Here is a 22,730-nt window from a genome sequence, read left to right on the forward strand (position 1 = left end):
GCCTCAGTCCGTGAGGTGTATGACAGGAGCAGAGGTGCAACAGATTTCCCATTAAAATGCAACAGTATGCAGTAAATCAAATCCTGCCCACAGCATTTCCTGGTACCGTTCACGACCTGTTAGCTGGACTCCTGGTAAGTTTTTAGATCACATAGAGATTTTTGCTCCACAAAGTTCCAAATAGTGTCAAGAAGAACATGGGTTTTATTTTTTGTTTTTCTGACTTTTTGTAAAGCATTGTTGTTTTGTGATATTTCACACTGGAGATGACTGCGTTGTCAGACCAGGTCCAAAAATTTGTCAGGATCTCGCAGGACAAAGAATGATACAGACAGAGAAGTTGGTTCTTTCCTGCAAACTGCACGTTCTCCATTTCCACCTTGGGGCAGGCTCGGGAAGGGCTGAAAGCCGACCGGCACATCCATCTCCTCTCGCCCTCTGCATAGGACGGGGTCTGTCTCTGCTCCGGGATCAGCGAAGCCTGTGTCCCCCCTGCCGCGAGATCCGGAGAGCTGTGCCTCGCGCTACAGTGACAACCATGAAGCGCCTAAGTAGCCGTAGATTAGTTACAGCATTTAATCAATTTGTGTAACGTTCACAGGTCTGTGAAAAGCCTCAGCGAAGCTCTTGGGCACGCGTATAGTTTTAACGCACTTTTTGGCTAAACGCAAGGGTTAGTGACGGAGGCTGCCGAAGGAAGGTGTCCCACAGCACATCAGTTTGTCCCGTAGGTAAGTTTAGCACAGGGATACCTATACTGTAAGTACAAGGGGACGCTCCTATTCTAGCAAATAAATATCCACGTGCTGGAACCACCACGCTCCCGGCTGCTGTGGTCCTGCTCCTGCCAGCATGGTCCTGGGGCGCATTCCCCACCCGCGGCGGAGCACCAGCTCCCTCCGAGCCCTGCAGAGACCCTGCCAAGGGGTGACTGTGCCCCTGACGGGGTCCGGCCACATCGTCCCTCTGCTCAGCACCATCTGTGTTGTGTGTGTCCGGCCCTTACGCAAGAGGAGGGAGGCGATCGCTGAGCATCCCCGAGAGGCAGCCCCGTGGCACAGCCCCGCGGCACAGCCTGGGGACTCGCTGCTACAGGGGTCAGCAACAGGAGGAGAAGGGCTCAAAGCCTCTGCAGGAAAAAAGACCAGAGGACTGTGTATTAACCAGCACGGCAGTTGTATCGGGGAATAGAAGTCTGTTTGTTTTTACTTCTGTCTGACTCCAGCAAAGCAGAAGCTGATCATATGTGAAAGAGCCAGGATTTGAACAAGACCTCAGACAATAAAAAGGGCAAGGCAGAGGACCCTGCAGGAGGAAGACTGATGCGGTTTTATTCCCAGATGCCCAAACAGAGGCATTCTCTGCTGCTTCAGATGTTAAGGTCAGAGGAGGACAGATAACTGAATCCCCTTTTAAACCTCATAAGGTGAGTGACCCTCATGTAGCCCCTCTCTGAAGGGGACAGACTATTTTTCTACAAGCCCTCATAGAAGTACATAGCAGAAGCAAGGCTTGAAAAAAAACAAGCTGCAAAGGCTTGCTCTGCTCAGGCTTCCAAAAAAGGGGTGTGGGATCTTCCCAGGACCTGGCTTCCAGCCCACCACAGCAAAGCCGGCTGTGAAGCAAGGTGCCGCTTGCGGCACTCCCGTCCCGCAGCCCAGACGCTCCTGCCACAGCCTGAAATAAAGGATCCAGCTCACATATTTTTGAAAAAGAAGTGCTGTTTAACACAACCAGCACAGGAGGCAACCTTGGCTGAAAGAACCGAGCAATCCCCCACCACTGACTGCAGCGACAGATGCCGGTTGCTCTGCCTCCATGCAATGGTTTGTACAAACCGGTGCGGGAGCTCCTGCCTGCCAGCGCCCGCGTCCGCGCAATCCGGGAGGCAGCTGGCGAGGAAGGGGGATTTTTGGAGGAGCCATCTATGAGAGCCACCTGCAGCCGGCTGAGCACGGGCACGGGGCAACGCGGAGCCAGACGGGGTGCTCTGCTTCGGTGTGGGGCTGCTGAGCTGCCTGGGAACGGCCCAGCGGGGCTCCGCTCGCCTCTCGGCACGAGAGGGCTCCGCACTGCTCCCCCGGCTGTGTCCCAGGTGCTCAGGGCTGTGCTAGGGCTGAAGGTTTTGTATGGTTTTTTTTATAAGAAAAACAACCTATTTCCCCCTTCCCCTGCTCTTATCCTTTTGTCCCATTCCTCTACGCTAAAGTGACACCAGCCTGCAGAAATAAAGCACATCCCATGATTTACAGAGCAGTAGGAAAAAACCAACAAACCGCAAGTACTCTCCAGTTTGGGCTCCCAGATCATCATACAATGCAGCCATGAAGATAAACACATGCTAATGCTTGACTGGGTGAGAGCATCTGACGAGATGGATGTTTAAGCCAAAAGGTGTACGCTAACAGAAATCCTGCCGGCTCTGCATGACCCGCAGAGCCTCTCCTCAAAGGGGCTCGCCCCACCAAGCAGGGCAGTAGACGGTCACCAGCCCCGCAGCGTCCCCGGAGCCAGGCTCCAGAAGCCCACGGACTCTCCTTCTGCCGCCGGAGCAGAGAGTCACAGTGCAGTTACACGTGAAAACCAGCTCTCGGGCTCCGATCTGATCTGCAGGCTCATTCTGAGGCAAAAGACAAAGGGCTGGAATAACAGAGACTGATCATTTTTGCCTTCATTAGGTGGGCACCTAAAGCTTCGTTGGGTTTACACAGAGTTAGTAAAGGCCTCCAAGTGCCTGAATACTTCTGTCGATCTGTCCCCAAATATCCGACTCTGCTGTAGGCAAATGCTGCAATTTCCCAAGGAACCTTTTCATCCATTTTTTATATGGCTCACTTTCTTCAAAGGCAGACTGGGGCTGGATGTGAGAAGGGAAACTAATATTTCACTTTCATTCTGTTGCATTTTAATACTGCAGTTTGGCACCTGGCTGAATGCTGCCCCAGTTTGCCAGGGAAGACATCAGGAGTCAGTGGGTAACCGAGATCAGAGTCACTAGTGCAGAAGAGGACAGAATCTGGTTAACTATATTAACGGCTATTCAATTTTTTTTCCTTTTTATTTTAAAATCAAGCTTGCTGTTTGATCCTTCCCATACCATCAAGTAACTGTCCCATTTGAACAAGGCAGGTGGTCAATTAAGAGCTATTTTGTTTTACCAAATAATACTCTCCAGGGAAGAAAGAATGAACAGGGCGCTGAAATGTTTAGAGTGGTGATGCCTAACATTCACATAATTTAGCTTAATTTCCTTGGGACTTCAGCAGGGCTGACAGATGACTCGTCGCCACCAGGAATGGGTTCCTCTACGGTAAAGCATGGATAACACTGGTAGTAGGTTTTATCTTTTTGGCTCTGGTTCTGTATAAATTATTGTTCAGTCTGAGCAAATCTCGCCTTGGTGCCATGATATCGTATCAAAAGACAGACGTGGCGAGCGCGCTACCCAAACAGAGGATTATTAGCGGTGACTGGCAATGCAGCTTGGCAAGCTGCAGACGCACGGTCCTGCTCAGCGCCCGCACACCAGCTGCGCCGTGGGTCCCGGCTACGATATCCCCATGCCTCTGCAAATGCCTCTGGCAGCCGATATCGCATGCACGTTGGCCTCATAGCAAAAGTAATGATGAGATCCTCGCTGGTTGTAAGTAATACAGCTCTGCTGAAGTCAGCAGAGTATTTATGGAGGAGTGTTTATGCCAGCTGAGGATCTGCCCCTGTAGGAGCAAGCCCGAGATGCTGGGGCCTGGCTGCAGCGTGCACTGCTGCTGCTGGCAGGGAAAAGGTGGATTTGATGGAAGGGGTTAAAAAGGTTACAGCGTGCTTCTATGAGTCGTGCAGCTTTGTTACAGGTTTTCCGCTTCCCATCTTGGAAAGCTGGGTGTCTCCAACAAGACAGTGTTTAATCGAAACAAAACCTCACCAGTAAGAGTTCAATCCCAAGAGGACACAGAAGCTAATTACAGTTTTGGCCAATCTGCAATTTTTTTTCCCCTAATATAATTTTATTAATTTCATTCAGACCTTCAGTTGTGCCTATCTGGGAGGATATCTTCTAGCAGATAAGCTATTTCATCATTAAAAAAAATTGACTTTGTTTCTGGCTTGTGTAACAGTTTAGATTAATGTCCTGTCTCTTCAGTTCGGGAACCTCAATTTAAACCCTTTCCTGTTAAACTTGATCAAGAAAGAATCCAGTCCGGTCCCGGCACAGAAATTAGTCTGTACAGTCTATGTTGTTAAAAATTTATTTTACCTGATGGCTCCTCAAAGCTAAGTGAAACGCAGCCAGGCGTTGCGCACAGCCCCCCTACCTATCACCACCTTCCGCTGCTCTCACGTCTCCTTTCTCCTCATCTTCCTCCCTTCTCATTTCTGCTCATTTCTTTTAAAATATTTTGGGTTTAATTAACCCCATAAATACATACAAATAAATGTGAAGAAAGGAAAGATTAGCGTCTGTTATCTGCTAAGCATAGCCTGTATGAGAAGTTTTAGATAAATGAAGGGAGCACGGCCTATCTAGAGAGCTCATCATACTGTAATTAATTCAGCAACAGGGTTACACCCCGTGTGGGTTTTCACATGGGGCTTCTCTTCGCGGCACAAATTTGTTACCTCCTTCCTCCCTCACAAAGAGCTTCATTGACTTCAACTCCGAGCAAAATAAATCTTGCTTGACCTGAGTGTTGTTTTCACCTTTGTGCAGAATTTATTTCTCCTGCCTTTCTGATCAGCATCACCGCAGGCTTCAAGCATGCGGCTGCGAATCCGCGTTCTTGTTTTTTATTGCTGCCTCCATGCCTGACATCTGACTTATGATGGGCTGAGAGTGACTTCTCCATTCTCATCCTCAGCTTATTCTCTTGTAAAATGAATTCTAATTAATAAATGTCGGCATGTCAGCTTGAGTTTCTCAGATGGAAGGCAGTAAAGATCTACAAGGTGTCATTAATTTAGAATTAGTTTCAGAGACATCATTTCTTTAACTTTATAACTGTCTATCCCTTCACCAATCCATCTCTACGCAATTTTACATCACGATCATTTACCAAAATATCCTAGAGGCTGTTATATTTTAAGCCTTTTCCATTTTTCTTTGTGGTTGCTCTGATGTAGGACGTGGACTCTCAGGAAAGCCAGATTTGCCAGGCAGCGAACAGACTCACTGACAGGCAAGAGGTGGTCGTCTTTAACCCTGCCAGGGCCATAGCAAGTCACGGTCCCGTGCAACCAGACAGCATACGGCGATTGTTGTTTTTATCGAAATCCTAATCTATAATTCACCTTCAAATGCTTTCCCTCCTTGTCACTCCCCTTACACATCCCTCCAGGAACACTACAGTATGTATATTTAATCGGGGAACTAGAGAAGCGCTCGTGTTCAAGGTGAATAAAGAACGGAGGACAAGAAAATTGAAGCACACAAAGTTCTCACCCTTATTTCCCAGACTTGCCTAAACCAAAGCAATAGGATGGGAAATCACCACACTACTGCCAAGAAACAAAATCACATCAAAAGTTGCTAACATGAGGTAGGTAAGAGTGGCAGGAAGAGTCTGGTGTAGCTAATCCCTTTTATAGGAGGTTACAGCAACTGTCTCAGAGCCTACATCACTACTATTTTGCCTGCTTTTATTTGATTTTAATAAAAGAAATTTAGGAAAAGAAATACCAATATTTCATAGGAAGTTTAGTGTCTGGAGAAACCGCTCATGCATGCATTCATGTCTTAAAGGACGATTTATTGATCGCAAATTGGCAGATCTTTTTGCAAAAACCCACCCAACTCTCGCCAACATTCGCCCTCTGCCCCCACCTAATTTGAAATCCCTTTTGTTGAGTTAATGCTGAGATTCAGAATACTTTTCTTTTTGCAAAGTGACACCCCCTCCCTCTAGTTCCTAGCCAAACTGTTTGTTGGAATCGCCAAATTTCTGCAAAACCTTTAAATTAAGGCTCCTCACCGCCCAAACCACTGAACCCTCTGCAAGGTTTGTTCTCAAAAGTCCACACGAGCGAACAAGTCTGCAAGCAGGACCAGGAGAGAAGCGAGGGGATTTGGAGAAGACGGAAAGCTGTCCTGTCCCGGGCTTCGCCATTCGGAAGAGTGATATTACACCGCAAAACCCTTTGCGGAGCACCCTGCTGCACAGGTGTGAACTCGGGAGGTGCCGAAGCCCTCTCACGCTCTGTGCTCGGTCCCAGCCACACCGACGGGGACACATCAGCCTTCTCATCGCTTCCCCCATCACCGCCGCCCTTCCCGCCCACGGTTATCGAGCAGACCCCGGGGCTGGCCCGCAGCCAGCAGTGCCGTTCCCGGTCAGAGCGGGTCTGCGGCCGAGCGAGGGACACCAGCAGGACCTGCCTGCTTTCCTGACAGCTGACCTCACAGGAGAGCTCAGCAAAACCCAGCAGTCTCAGGATGTTTTGTTGGGTGTTTTTTTGTTTTGTTTTTCTTTTTGCATGTTTATTTCTCTTTGGCAAAGCAGTTTTGGAGACAGCTGCCGGACGTGGAACAACGCGCACGCGGCCGTGCTCCATCCTGCCAGGCGGAGGACGACCTTCGGGGAACCGCGCAGCACAAGCCTCCGAGCGGATCTGTTTAATGAGAGAAAAATTGATGCTCTCATGTCTCTTCAGTTGAGAGCTCTCCTCGGGGGGTTTCATCTCCGCTTCTCCAGGAAGAAAATCAGAAGAGCGGGAGGGGTGGCGGGGATACACGTGCTCCTGTCGATATTCGGAGGTTACAAAAATCTTTACAAGAGAAAATGCCCAAAGCACTTGTGCTCACTCTATGTAGCAGGGACAGCAACACCTCCTTCACCCTATCACTCCTTTTTATCTTTCTCCCCTGTTCTTATCCTATCTCCCATTTCCCTCCTTTCTCCCTTCCTACAGTCTGAGCACTCACAAGCAATTTTTTTTCCTTGACTATTTTGGAGATTTCCCAGCCAACTCCCAGGGAGAGAGGGAAATGGGAAACGCACCCAACAGGGATGTGACAACGTTCATAGGAAGACAAGTCACTCACACGGTCTGCCACCGGCGCTCTGCCGCGTTGCCCTTTCGTGCTTGACCCTATCTCATCTTCGGAATTTAAAACAACTTAAGACCATGTAGCATAAATGTATGCCTAATCTCATTACACTAATAATTCATAGGTCTTGATCTGCAGGAGTTTTGCAGATAAACGGGGAGAGTTTTATAAAAGTGCCTATCATCTTTAAGGAGTCACATTTGGAACGTGTCTCCCGGATCATCCTTCCGGCAACAACGGCTTTTAACCCACGCCACGAGGCTTCAGCCTTTTAAATGTCACATTTTAAAAAGCCCTTGAACTAAAGCAGCAACCAGACAGCACCTGGGTTTGTGTCGGTGAGAGCCACGGGCAGCTGTGCAGGGTGAGACCCAGAGCTGCCTCGGGATGCTCCGAGGAGTTCTGCTCACACTCTGTAGTACATTTTATTCCCCAGTTCTCTCTTCTCCAACTTATTTTTTTAGGAAACAGATTATTACCACATCAGAAATTGCCTACATAGGGAAAACAGCGATCTTTATTGTATGTTTCTCATTATTCCTGTGCTGAAAACCAGGCAAAAATTCTCCTGGGTGCGGTGAAACCCTGGGTTTGGGATGAGGCACTGGGGGCTCCTGCTTTGGTACCTAACTGCTGCTGGTCAGAGGGTTTTCTGTTACTGCAATTATATAAAAACACCTTAAGCCATTCAGGAAATGTGAGCGTATAAATTTAGAAGGTTGAAACAAAACCGAAGGACACTCAACGTGTACCAGAAATACCTTGAGAGACTTTTTTTGAGCGCTAACGTGTCCACTGGGGCTTTTCCTCTACTGCCGCCCCCAGCTCTGACCCGTTTGTACTGGGGGGCTGCATTTGCTTTGGGTGCACCCCGAACACCTTCATGAGACACAAGTGCTCTGTTTAGTTGAGCAATTTGAAACTTTCTTTGCTGCTCACGTGTGTTCGTGCTGCCGTTACCACGCGGCCAGGGAGGACAGCGACGGGGGGCCGTTCCCGGCGTGGGCTGTAGCACGCTGCGGGTTTGCCTCTGCAGACCGGCCTGACCCAGGATTGCTGCGGCACGGTTTGCTCAACGCACGAGTCAGTTATTTGTCGGCTTTACAAAAGCAGCAGCTAAATCCTATTCTAACATTAGGACACACATGTAGTACAAGCGGTGTCACGTAACTGCTGCACAGATAAGGCGAAATCTCGGCGATTATCCTGGCCTCAGCTGAGACCAGTCATCAACTGCAAAGTTACAGGATCCATGGTAATTTATGTTGCCTGGAGATCTGGGAGTTTTGTCTGACTCAGAACCAGATAAATATTGAACAAACAGCTCAGGCATTGTCCCAGTAGGTGGGAATTATATTACAACCAAGCTCATAAAAATGTAGATATTAGTAATGGGAAAGCTGCTAGATTTTTTCCATTTTAGTCTCCCAGTCCTAGCCCTGGATGGTTTTCAAATGCCTTTGGCTAGCACGATGTGTACGTCTGGACATGTATGGCCACTTCCCACGCAAGCCATACAAATCCCAACTTCTGGAGACACGCAAATACAAAAGCAGTCAATCTACCCAAAGAAACAATTAAAAACTAATGTTATTAGCCTACATTAAAACAGGGTAAGGCTCAGAAATGAAGGAGAAATTGCTTTGCATTAGTTTCTCTGCATGCCATCCTGTTCCTAGCAGGGTTTTAATAATAAGCATACTTATTTGAATAGTTTGCTGATCACACTCATCAATCCTAAAATGCAGACTCCTGCCAGAAGAATTTATAACCCTTTGAATACGATCTGACACGGGAACGCGTTCAGACTCCTGCGAGGAGGAGCAGGCGGCAGCGCCCTGGGCAGGGGTGGCGGCTGCCACCACCACCAGCAGCGTCTGGGACTCACAATCCTCTTCCAACGGGAGAGAGGACGGGAGCCAGAGATGCTCCGGAGGAACGGCGATGGTTACACCCATGGTTACCTTCCAGGGGGGCACCAGCAGAGAAACAGAATAAATTGTTTGTTAAAAACCAAACCGAAGCAAAACCAGGTTTTTTGTTGTTGTTTTTGGTTGTGAGAGATTGCCTGCTTTCTTGGTGAAGAAGGCAGCAGAACATTTTCAGGCTCTTTATTACACACAAAATACTTCTGGGAAATAGATTAAAAATATATATCTTTGCTCTTAAACTTTAGTTCCTTCTTAAATGGTGCCAGTATAGCACAAGAACATAGGAGAATGGCTACAGATTTAAAAAGAAAAAAAAAAAGTGGTTATGTATAGACCTGGAAGCAGTCCCTGGCTCCAGTGACAGCACAAGCATTATATCACCTCATCACATATAGCCAGAATTACTGGTCCCTGTTGGCTTTCTTTCTCCTCTTAATCCTTTTCTGCAGCTTTACTGTGTTCTTTCCTTTCTTTTTATTATTTCCAGGGGCTTAAGTCAAGTTTTAAGTCAGGCTTTAAAGGGCCTTATACTTTTCATGCCTGTAATTTCTGGAAGCCAACAAATGCCAGAATAAAGTTATTTGGACTCTGGAGGAGCCATTTGGAGGGGTAATGAGACATTCACAGCTGCAACTGATCCCAATCATGTTTCCAAATAGTTGGAGGGAAAAATATTAACCCCCAGATGATTTGTATGTGCTGAGGTTCTACACCAAATTGGGATATTCACACCTAAAGATATTGCTGTTGGTGAAGGATCTCACCTCAAACCTGATGAAGTCAGTAAGATCATTTTAATGAGCTTTCAGTCGCACAGACTACGCCATGGGAGCACCTGCTCGTGGCTCAGAAAGATGCCTGGTTGCACAGCTGGGCCAGATGCTATTAAATAACCCTGGGTTTAAATCATTTAAGAAGGTGCAGTAGGGTCTTCCTTAATCCAGCACTTCAGCAAATGCTTATTTTTAAATCCATGCGGTCCAGTGGCTCATGCAGGAGTGGGCACAACCCCTTTCGCAGCAGCTGGCTGAGGTTAAGCAGCAGCAATGCCAACAAGCAGCAACAGAGCAAGGCACTGGTGTCAATAAATACACTTAGTTATTCCTCAGGTGTTGCTTACTTTTTAATTATTAATGAAGATGCTCCATACAATGCCAGTAGGTACCTAAGAGCCCATTTTGCAGCATGGCTGGTGGCCAGGTCTCTCAAGGACAGGGCTGTCTCCTCTTAGTTTCTGCTCAGGAGTGGGAATAGACTATTGTTCTCCCTCTGATAAATTATGAGCTCAGGGAAATTTGTTTTTCATGTGTAATAAAGTTGCTGGTGGTGTGCAATTTGCATTTAAGTTGGCTGTATGCACGCTGACTGGGACTTTTAAGCATTGTTCACAGAGCTAAAATAACACAACAGTTATCTCTCATTTCAACCCCTTCTAAAGAAAAGAATCCACGAGAAAATAATTTTATATATAATATCACCAACGGATCTTCTGTCTCGTATCAGGTCCCCCTTGACAGGGTTTAGAGCAATTCAGAAATTGTTAATAAGAGGCAATCCCTATTTTGAGGCTTGTGGAGAAGCACAAAAACGGGCTGCAGTGGTGGGAGAATGAAGGAGTTGCTGCCTTTTTTGTGCTGCTGGATAACCTGGGACTGAGCTGAACCAAACCTGTAACACACAACCTGTGCCTGAGAGCAAGCATCTCGGGCAAGGGCCCTTTGCAGAATCAGGACGCATAACAACCACGTGGAGCCCCACAAAAAAAAAAGGAGAAAAGGGACCAAGAGGTCCAAGAGCACCATTTTGCTCAGAATAATGGGCTCATATCACAGAAAGATCCCATGGTGCAGGTCTGGAGAATAAGGTCAAGACACCAATGACTGTTTGAGTTAGTGCTCCTGGGAAAAACCATAACCCCTGCTGCTGCTGGAGAACATCACCTTGTCCTTCAGCCCAAACCACGGCCAGCTGCCCTCATCTGAAAGCAAATGAAACAGGGGAGAGGTGCTCCCATCGAACCAGGCCACCCACCAAGAGCTTTCCTTTTACAAGAACCGGCCCCTGACCCACACACGGTGCCGCTCGCTGGAGCTCTCTGCCCACCCCTGCCTCCCCAAGCCCTGCCCTCTGCAACCATCTCCATTTCATTTGCAAGCTGATTTCATGACGGAGCAGAAACGCCAATCAATTGTACAGCCATCAGCATGAGAGCCTTCCCAATCTGCATTAGCCAGCTGGGCAGCTTTCCAGAGCATCATCTACAACACATGAATTATTACCCAAACATTACCACTGTCAGCACATTCCTCTCTATACAACTTCCTATTATTATTTTTTTGGCGGACAACCCTGAAATTTTAAACAGCTCAATCTTGCTAAAGTAATGCAACTGCCTACTGCCTCCAGGATGAACTTTTCATAAAAAATCAACAATAATCCTTCCACCAAGAATAGCAACAAAGGCCCCCAAACAATCCTTTTATTTTTTTCTTTGTTTGTTTTGGTGTCTTTAGCAGCTCTGACTTTCATTCTAATTTGCAATAACAGCCTTTTATTTGTCTTGCAGAGGAAAAAGAGACTTAAGGGATCCTTAAGCTTCAGCGACAGAGTATGAAGCAGCTTATGAATCAGGCCACAGACGGCAGGGTCAGCGGCGCTGCCGCTTGCATCTCAGCTCATTAAGAAAAATGCGCGTTGAGTACCATTTGCTTTGAAACTGTTTGTGCTGCTGTGATTCATTCAGAGAATGCTAGAGTCCAAGAAGCACTAGAAACAGTCTTAAAACCCCTGAAAATAGGGTTGGTAAATTAGTTACTTAGTCATTACTACTCCTTTCCATGACAACTGCAAAAAACCTAACGGTTGGAGTGAAAAGCGAACTTCTGTGCAGTGCTGCGAGTGCGGCGCAGCAGCTCGGCGAGCCCTTCCTTGTGCAGTGTTTGGACAGACAAACACCTGCAGCGTCCCAGCCTTGGACTTGAAAGTTCAGTTCAACATTTCAGTTGATATAACATATATAAACAAAACGGAGCTTTTCAGTACTATACCCAGATCTCCCAGGCATTCCCAATCCCCTGTGAAGGATCATTCCTTACTTCCCATGTCTTATTTATTTGACAGGAAGAACTATGAAAAAAATCTCAAAGTTGTATTTACACAGAGATGAAGGTAGAGATCTTGCCATAATTACATGAATCAAAGCCTTCTTTTAGTGTCAATAAGCAAATTCCCTTCCTAACACTTCTGGTGATGGAAAACAGACACACGTATTTCTCCCAGGTCCCGAGCAGCATACGCGCTATCACATAATTAATAGATTGCACATTTCTTTTTTTAATCAATCATGGTGGAATTTACAATGCAAACTTTTAGCATAACGAAAAATATGACTGATTATCCAAAAATATTTATTCAAGATTAAAAAACATGTAGCATATGAATATTTTACTAAATATTAAATATTTATGTCTCCTTTTCAAAACTTCCATAACCAGGCTTTTAATTAATTTCTCATAAAAAAAATTGTAGAGCCAGGTAGACTTTTAAATATAATTATTAAATTCTACCTTCAAGCTTCACATATTCACTTATTTCTTGTGCCAGCACAGAGCAGGATGAGCTCCAGCAACGCCAGGGAGGCTGCACCAGCACGAACAGATTCTGCTGCAGGCCAGAACAGACACAAGCGTGTTCCCAGCCTCATTCACAGCAGTTTATGAATTGTAGGGATGCACCGGATTAATCCGTATTTGCATTTCCTTACAACATGGAAACGCGCCCTGAAAGCGGGAGGCCCTGTTTACTGGGAGCTGCGCAGGCTTGGGAAGCGGCGGAGGCTGAAGGGCCGCAGCGAACGCCACGGCGGGCACGGGTCGGAGCAGCAGCCCACGGCAGGGACACATTTCTCCCCCTTTCCCATCTCCCCCATGCAGGGCGTGTTTTAGTGCCTCCTTCCCTCCTGCGTAACCTTCTCCCACCTCACGGACAAGGGGAGCTCGAGGGACAGGTGCAGGATCTGGGATGCATTCCCAAATCAATGTTTTAAGGAGGGAGGAGCTCGCACTGACTATGCTCTCTGTGTCTCTAGTCTATAACATTGCTGCCAGCAGCAACTTTGCAGCACTGCCCGGGCTCTCAGCCTGCTGCACAGTGAGGAACCAGAGCACCCAGTGCCGGGGCCATCCAGGTGCCCAACACAGAAAGGAGGAGCCCTCCCTGGCACAGCCGAGCCAGCCGTTCCCAGGACAGGTCGGAGCAATCTATTCCCTGCACATCCACAACATCTCGCATCATAGAGATGTCTCTCCACTGTTACGGTCACAGATTGTGTTTGCTGGGACAGCGATGCCCTGATTTGGGCAGATGACAAGAAGCCCAAGCTGTCTACATCTGCTTGATTGCACCGCGAGCTGGCACAGACGAACCCTTCCTGCTGCCGAGCTCCAACACCGCGCTGGCTGCCCAGGTTAAGTAGGGCACGTCCACCCTGCCTGGTGCGGCATGCCGGTCCCCGTGCCAGCACGCACGGCACCCGCGCCAACCCGCTCCCCGCACCTCCCCAGCACCGCAAGCTCGGGCACCGGGCTTTGCAAGGATGCATTTTCCTTTTTGCAGCCGCCCACAACAGCTCCCGGCAGGAGCAGCTCCGCGCCAAAGGAAGGTCGGCCAGAGCCCAGCTCCGTGCCCAGGGATCCGAGGAGACAACGCCATGTCTCAGCTCGGCTTGGCAGCGCCGTGTGTCAATACAGCCTTTCGCTGCTTGCCACAAACCTGCCTAAATTCCTCCAGCAAGCTGCTGCAAGGAAAACAGAAGTCACCTTTCCTCAAATCACAGCAGAGGAGCACACTCCGCTCACTCTGTACTTGTTTGACCTGCTGGCAGCCGCGGAGTTGAAGGAGAAAGAGATGGAGTCAAGAACTGAAATGCTGAAGCTCATTATTTTCGGGAAACTGCTACTGGAAGCCCTTGTAGCTTTTGTAATCAACTCCCTGTGCCACCGAGCAAACTCAATTCAGCAGCAAAAGGCGGTCACAGCCATGCGAGCAGACCCTGCACTTTTTGGGGGGGATGCTGAGTAAGAGAGCGCAGCAGTTGGCCATCCTAAAAGAGGGAAGGACTGGGGTTTTTAGTAAATTATTAGGAGGATACTTGCAGTCAGGTTTTCAGCATGTTCTATTAACTTTAGCTGGTGTTCATGGGATGTTTTGGACAAAGACAGCATTCCTCATTCCTTGCATTTTAAAATTCTTGTCATCTGTTACAGAAATGATGTCACGTAGCATCCGACTGCCAATGATGGAGCTCCAGAAAATCCCAGAGACTCCAAGTGAATAGGTTGGCCCCAGTAAGAGACTTTGGGTCAAGCCACAGGGCTAACTACCACATAACCGAGACCTTTCTGCCAAAAGAGCACTGAGATAAATCCCTAATTGTACTGCCTGGCACATAGCTTGGCCACCTGGCAATACCACTGCCCTCAGAGGAGAGAAACAGATGCACAGAGCCCAGATCTGGCTATGTGACTTCCCAGGAGCTCCACTGGTTTCCTCCCATGGGACTGCAGCTAAACATTACATCAGCCTTCCACAAACTGGAGAAAACAGGACTTGGGATTTTTGGCTAATTGCAGAGCCACCGGGAAGTTTTTCCACAAGCAATCCAAGTCTGTGTCCGTCTCTACTGATTTGCCTGCATGGAAGCATTCTTCCTCTTACACCAGTGTTCCTTGCCCTATAGGGGAGTTAGGATACTAAATTCTGTATGTGCAGACAACGGACAGACGGACCAGGAGGCAGCACCACGGGGCAGCGACCACCAGGCACTGCGCGCTCCAGCCACCGCAGCTGGATGGGTTGCCCTCGCCTCCCCAGCTCTGCTCCACGCTCCCAGCCCAGGCACGCAGCCCGGCGGCGAGGAGGCGGCACAGAAATAACTCTCATGAAGGGAGTCAAAGCTGAAGCCCTCGGAGTTACAAGGAAGGGCTGGCAATGGTTGAAGGAATCACTGTTCATAGCGCTGCTCTTTTCCCCCTGCTCCTGCTTGCCCAGCAGCAGATAACCCTCAGTTAATTGTTCCTGGCTTAATTACCTCTTCCCAGAACAAAAGAAAGTTCACTTTACACAGCAACTATCGGAAGCTTCAGGGAAGGAAATGTTCTTGCCTTACGTACTGTGTACGCCCTGCTTTCCATAAGGCACCTTGCCTTACGTTCACCCTGCTTTCGCTCCGTGGAGGATCTGCATTCCTGGGGTGCTGGCTGAGCTTCCCAGCACGTTTTGCGAGGGCTGTCAGAGCAAGCCCTTCCCGCCTGGAGCGCTGAGCATGCCCGTACACCCAGGGTGCTGCGCACCAGCCCCGGGGATCCAGCCCATCAATGCCCTCCCTTGCCCCCGCCGATGGCTCCGGTCCCCCGGCTGCCTTGGCTGCTGTCAGCACGCTCGGTGCAGGCAGTCAAAACAGTTTGAATGCGTCTTCTTGAATGTGGCCAACACTGATTTTATGATATACTTAACACCCCATCCAATAGCTATTAGTTTTACTGTCAGGCACACAATGTATGCGATCCATCTTTCTTCTCAGGCGCACCATGTGCACCCTCTCAAATGACATTACACTACAGCAGTCTTTATTTGTTATTGCGGGGTTTTTAAGCCCTAACATTAAGGCTCTTATCTTTTGGGTTTGTTTATTATTAACGGCACGTTTTATTTAATCGGGATCGGCCCATGGTTCCTGTTCAGACACTGCAGAGGATGGCTTTGATTTCCTCTTTGGCAAGCAAGCCCCTGCAGCACGGCGCTCCTGCCACAGCACTGCCCTGCGCGAACAGAGCCTTCTCACCGTCTGCTTAGAGGGGATGATGCAGGGAGCCACCAAACCCTCCAAAATCCCACGCACAGGCTAGAAAAACCTCATTTCTTTTGTTACCGTCAACCCTCTTTGTGCATCACTGCAACGGAGGGGCACGGCACCGTCTACGCTTTTCCCTGCAGTAGGCTCTGGGCTGCAGGAGTCCTGGATGCTGCTCGCTTCTGGGCTGTCCGGAGGGGAGCTGACGAACGGCTCCAGTGCAGATGAGGGCTATGGCCTTCCATCATCCTGCATGGTGGTATTAGTCAAAACCACCTGTAGTGACAGCAAGTATGCCCCAATTTCAGGATTAGCCTGCATCGCTTTGTGCCACAATTCCTAGAGAGAAAGAGGCGCTGGGAAAGCAGGGTCTAGCAAACCTGCACGTAAAGCTTTTCCTACCCCAGGCCTAAATGAAGTCATTTGCAGCAGGAATCACGCTGGTTCTGTTCACATGCAAAAGCATTCAAAGTTGTACAAATGTCCATCAAAGCTCAGTCTCAGACTCCATTAAACACCAGGGCTGTCAGCCAGAACATGACCACATCAAAAGCCTCCATGAATTATTGCAGAAGCGTTAACAGAATAGTTCTCTTGCAAAAGTGTTCAGGCTCTCTGAAAACAGTCTTAAGAGGCATGAAATCTTACCCTTGCAAAAATAACAGTTAACACTTGAGCTATCCGCCTCTCAATCCTATCTTCACTTACTGTAAGTCAACCAGCAACCAACAATGTGAACAGAGTTAAGACAATTTACATCACAGGATGAAGTGTTTATTATCCTCGTTTATTTTGTTGTCCCATCTGAATTCGTCTCCCCTGAGGAGCCGCTCCATCACTGCCTGCATCGGAGCATCCCGAGGAGCAGCCGACGTGATATGCTATGAACATCTCCATCCCCGTGCCTGCTACTGCATGGCCTCTCAGTTGCAGATACACACTGCTGTACCACAGACAAACTGCGCCGCTTCAAAGTCTTTTTACACGGAGGATGGCAGAGCACGCTTTGTATGGACAAAGTACTCGGATAGAATATTAAACTAAATAATAGCAATTAATTAGGCTTGTGTAAAGCTATTAACCTTCAAATCCCTATAGAAATAATAAGTAATGCTCAAATCCTCTGGGATGCACATGATATTACCCCACTCCATAGAAGCAGCAGCAGAGATCCAGAGCAGGGAAACGTTTTTTGCCCAGGGCAATGCTGCAGCGGGGGGAGGCTGTAATCATCTCCTGTTCCACAGACCAGGCTGCTGCTTTTAGACCACACTTGCACGGGTGGATACAAGCGATACCTACAGATACACGTGTACTGGGCACCCCATTTTTAGCTGTTTATTACAACCTGACACACTATGTTTGCAGACTAGCATTTGCATCATATGGAAGTCAGACTTTTCTGGAACAGGTGAACCCTGCAATATTTTTCTTCTCTAATCCTGCCTGCAATCCTGTGCAGCTGATCACAACAGCCTTTCTCCCCACCTCCTCCTCAGGGTTAGCATTGCACCCATATGGAAAACGGGAGATCTTAATCTTCTCCTAAGCACCGTTCCCAAATGCCTTCCTCAACTTCTATAGGTAAGATAATACAAAAAGCTCAGCATCAGCTTAAACTCAGAAGTCTCTCCAGGGTGTTACATCCACAGCACCAATAAATCTTGTAGGTTTTTTTGCGTAGTATCTCTACAATTCAGCCTTCCCTGGGGCACACAGCTAACCTTCTCCAGGTTTTCATCATCTTGTGGCCTAATTATTGCAACAACCACAACATTTTCATCTTTGTTCGGAACACCGGTAGGTTTTGCTTGCATCACCCCTTTCTGTGCATCTCTCCGCTGGCTCGCCCCTCCTAATTGCATCAAACACAGGCTGCCTCGGCTTTCAGAGGCCTCCACAGCTTCTCCTCCCTTTGCCACCTTTTGTTCAGCTTGGCCCAGGGTGCCAGTCTCTATTGCACATCGATTATGGTAAAAGCTGCCTATAAATATCCACAAAGCAACTTCAGTGCTCTGCTTCAAATCTTGTCTAAAACCTCACTTGCTGCAATGTGTGAAAAAGGCTTGAAAACCGTTAGATTGCCCGTGTCCTGAAACCATTAATTTTAATGTTGGCTCCTAATGCCGTTATTTTCTAGACTAGTTCTGTACTTATCTTCTCTCAGATTATAAGCATACTTGTAATTAAATTACGCCATTGCACATTCTCTGGTTTGGATTTTGCACAGCACTTACTAACACAATGGTACTCCAGCCTGCGACTGGGCTCCCCACGCGTTATTACATTAAATGGGAAATTAATAACAACACTCCCAAAAGCTCACGGTTTCCTGGGGTGGGATTGTCCCTCCAATAACGCTAATGAATCCTGGGGTGGACCCTCACGCTGCTGTTTACATGGAAATTACAGCTCCCAGCTGCCTCCCTCCCATTACGGGGCAGGAGGAGCTCTTTGCTGGGGCACCTTATTTGCCTTTTGTGGTGGCTCAATTCCCATCAGAAACAATGGTTCTTTCGTCAAAGTCGGCTCAAACCTACCCCAAAGACCCTACAATTAGCTGGCATGATGGATTCCAGAAAAAAGGAGAGATACAAAATGCAGCTCAGGGCATCTTAACAAGGGGAAGACTCCGCTCTGAAAATCCTTGCTCTTCAGGGGTGCAAGATATCCTGCTTTACTGTAATGAAAGTCCTCTTGTCCAACGTCCTCCAACAATCTGCCTTTAATGGGGTTACTATTGCAGAGGTAAAGCATTTTATATGGAACCAGGTTTACATTATCCTGCTATTCGGAGATCTAGCTTGAAATGCTGTTCAAATCCTTTAATCCATAAATAGGATTCCAGCCAGAGCTGGGCTGCCTTCCAAAACTGTAATCTCCAGTATATGAATTATTACAAAAAGATTAGGGTGTTTCGAGTAATAACATTTCAAATAAATCAGCTTTCATGGAGGAACAACAAACTAATATCAGAAATAACAATATAAAGACATTTATATAGCCACTTGCTGGAATAACTTCACTAACCGGGGGGATTCTTTTCTCATTGGCACCGCTTGCTTTGAGCCACGTACACCTTTGCCTTTGTCCCTTCGCTCCTGGGCTCTGCTGCAGAGCAAACACGGTGCTCCTGGCCCGTACCCCAGCCCCTTCGCATCGCCTCAGAGACAGAGGGGTGCTGGTGGTAACGCAGATGACGCTGTTCTCTCCGAGCCTTCAGCTTTACACAACGCTGCGATGAGGATGGGCAGATAATCCTGAAGGCCAGCAACATTCCCCTAACTCCATTTTAATAACGGTGAGCTGCGAGTTTAATTATTATTCCTAGTGCATTTGCAAAAGCTCTCCTTCCCCACACACACAACATGTACACGCATGCAGGGAGAGCTAAATAACTATCCCTTCTCAATTATTTCCTGCTTCTTTTGGCAATGCTGTTATATGACAAATTTATTGTGCTTTTTCTTCACTGCAAACTGTACTGGCACAGTAAGGAACCATGTCTACAGAGTTCAAAACAGTAAAATGGAGAGAAATTAAGAGGCACAGGGTCTGGGCAGGTGAGATGGCAGGAAAGGAGAGATGGAAACGAGCAGAGCTAAAAGCCCGCAGTCCCTCGAGCTGCCTGGGGACTGGGCAGGGGCATGGGCTCGGTGGCGGACAGCAAACCGCAAACCACAAGTCTCCTTTGGCCTGAAGGCAGAGGCTCGGGCTGGGCAAGCGAGGGGATGCTCAGCACCGCCGCCAGCCGCGATGCTCCAGGTTGCTTAGTGACAGATCTGAAGTCCGAGGTGCCCATGGATTTATGGCGTTCCTCCCCGCCTTCCAAGTGCTATGAATAAATGACACATCTCAGTTCCTTATTTATCCATTTGTGAAGCTTAATGGGCAGCTGTAGAGAAGAGTATTGAGCCTTTTATGGGGTAGGGCAGGCTAGTTTCCTGATTTACACTTGCATCAATAGAGAGCGGAATATGGACTCTGCAGATCTTATTTAGCTTTTCAAAGAAAACAAAGAAATCCAAAGAAACACAGCAAAACTGTGCATCTTGAAAAACAAAGTAAACCTGGTGCCAACTAGGAGCCCCTGGTTTGAATTCAGACCTGATAATACTATCAAAAAGGCAAGAAAGCTCCTGCTAGATGCAGTCCTGGGCCAGCAAACGGGCTTGTTCCCTGCACAGACCTGACTGCAGCATCAGGCTCCAAGGTAAAGACCCGCAGCCCACAGCACAGATCCATCCAAGCACACGCTCAGCTTTAACACGCTCATCTGCCTGTTGGAGTCAATGGGCCCATTTTAAGAGATAAATAATGTACGTAAATGTTTTCAAGATCTGGGACTACAAGTTCCAGGTGGTCCTTGCAGAGTATACGGACCACGTTATTGCTGCGCGGCGTAGTGGCCAGTGGTCCGTGCAGGGCTGCGGGGATCGCTGCCCACCGCGGGCTGGCCTGGGACAGCCAAACCTACGGATGAGCAGCTGAGGAAAGTTGCCTTGGCAGCCCATTTTCGTCAACTGTTCTTATTCCCATAAACTAACCCCCCGAGACCTTCAAAACCCAATCACACCTAAAGCTCCTGAAATTAGATCTTTAATAAAAGATACCCAGTGTACTATCAGAAACAGCTCGCAGACATTTTAGCATAAAAAAAGTTTGATGGTCCCCGTCATTTTTGGCAAGCTTCTTCAGATATTCAGCTGTGATTTACACAGGACATTTTGCTCTCATACGATAAATTACACCGGGACACGAAGGAGAGCGAATAGCAAGTGAATCAGTGCATCTCATTTTCAAAGGTGCTATGAAAAGGAAAATTAGAGCCAGAATTAATTATTTTTTTTAAAATGCTGTGGATTTAGGGAAAACATTAAATCATGCATGCGACGTTCAAAGCAGCACTACTATAAAGTTAAAGCGCTACATTCTTCTAGTGCAGACCTATTCCCCCCCCCCCCCCCCCCCCCGAGTGGTCACACCATCATCAAAACTATTATTTTTGCAAGTATCTCAGTTATTCCAGATTGAAACGTTTTCAGTGCAAGCCTACAAAAACTAACAAAACCCCACAATGCCTTTTCTCCTTTTTACTTCCTAATGGACAGTAACGCAAACAAGCCATAATCACATGAAATACAACTCTCTTTGCCAGCCTATAATTTTTTCTGTGGTGCATTAAGGAAGAGAGCAACACCTTGGTTAGAGACTGTCAGCACGTCCACTACACAACCGGCATTATTTTTCCCCTGGAATTCATCTTTCAACCATTTCAAATTGAGCTGAAACTTTGACATGCAGACTGTCAGTTCAGAGAAGAATTATTATTATTCCCAGAAAATTAAATAAATCAGGTCAAACTTCATGACCAGCTTTCCCACCCACCGTGCATAAAACTCCCAGTTCCTTCCCTCCCCCTGTTCGGCCGCCTCTGAACACCTTCAATTTTAAACAAAGCACGAATGCTGCTTAGTACTGATTGAGGTAGGGTCCTCGATGCAAAGGACTGCAGTGCTCAGGAGCTTGCCAGAAGGCTCAGGGAGCATGTTTGCAGGGCATGGGCCGTACGGGCACCTGCACGGGGCAGGATTTATCCAGAGTCTGTACAGTCACTTTTCTGAATGCAAACTGCAACAGGAGCATTTCACAGAGAACAGGGTAATTCAAGCTAAGGGGAAAAAAAAACCAAACCCAAACCCCACCAAACCCCAGACATAAGGAAGCACAAGTATTTGTTGCTGCAATAGCTACTGCAGAGCAGCACAAGTGGTAAAGCCATCGCCACGGACTGCTTACGAGCCACCCAGCTCCCTCAATGCTATCTCCTCCCAGCCCTCCAGCAACAGCCAGAGCACTTAACTCAAGTCACCTCACAGCTTTCCAGGTTAAGCAAAAGACCAAAAGTTTGATTTAATCAACTCCATGCTACACATAGCAACAACTTCTTGCACTTTTATATGTCATGCAATGAACTCCCATGCCCATCCAGTGACTCACAGCATATTTTTTTTTTTTTTTTCCATGCTATTATTTCTCATACCTTTTTTGGCTGAAGAAGATATGCTGCTACAGCCTGCTCTTGAATAAACCTCAAGCGAACCTCCATTTCTTCTTTCAAAAACATCATCCCACCATGAAATTCAGCACGACCCTCTGAACAGAGCTGCAGGACCTTGCCTGGCCTTTAAAGCAAAGCCCATTGCCAACACCTGGGCACCTCCTGGACCTCCCCAAGGCCTGGGTGATTCTTTCCAGCTGGGCTCAGCCCTGCTGAGGACACACAGCTGGGGAGCTCTCCTTAACTCTGGTTTCTTAACTCTTCCCTTGCAAAGCTCAGGGTGCTGCCTCCTCTGTGGGGTGCTCAGGCTGTTAATGCCGCGGCAACGGTATTTCTTATTTCACGGACAACGTGCATCGCGGCGTTCAGGGCCCCTGTCCTGTCCCGAGCATCCTGCCGTCACGCTGGCGCCCAGCCCCTGCTCCCCACTCTGCAGAGAAAATGGCCAGAGTTGTCCTTGGCGAATGCGAATAATGTTGTTTTACTGGATTCGCCAGCATTTTTAATGCCTATCATTATGTACTGATTGAACTAGATTAAATAAAAGCCACCTTGCTCAGTGTCTCCTTATGACTGCAGCCTGTTTCCACCTGACTTAGGCTGCTCAAGGAGTCAATGAGACTTTTATGCATACATTACACTCAGATATGGCATTTAGCAAAAATAATAACAACATCTGACAAAGTTTATTGTACTAAATAGAAGGTTGAGAATTCTTTTAACCTACCGTACATGCAGGAGGTAGCTGCACAGAAACAACAGAAAATAGCACAGATCGCTGTGAAATAATTTGCTATTCATTTAGCTGTCAGGTGTACTTTTGAACAGAAGTTCTAGCGTAATTCA

Source organism: Platalea leucorodia, assembly GCF_965183815.1.
Source record: "Platalea leucorodia genome assembly, chromosome: 19".
Lineage (NCBI taxonomy): Eukaryota > Metazoa > Chordata > Aves > Pelecaniformes > Threskiornithidae > Platalea > Platalea leucorodia.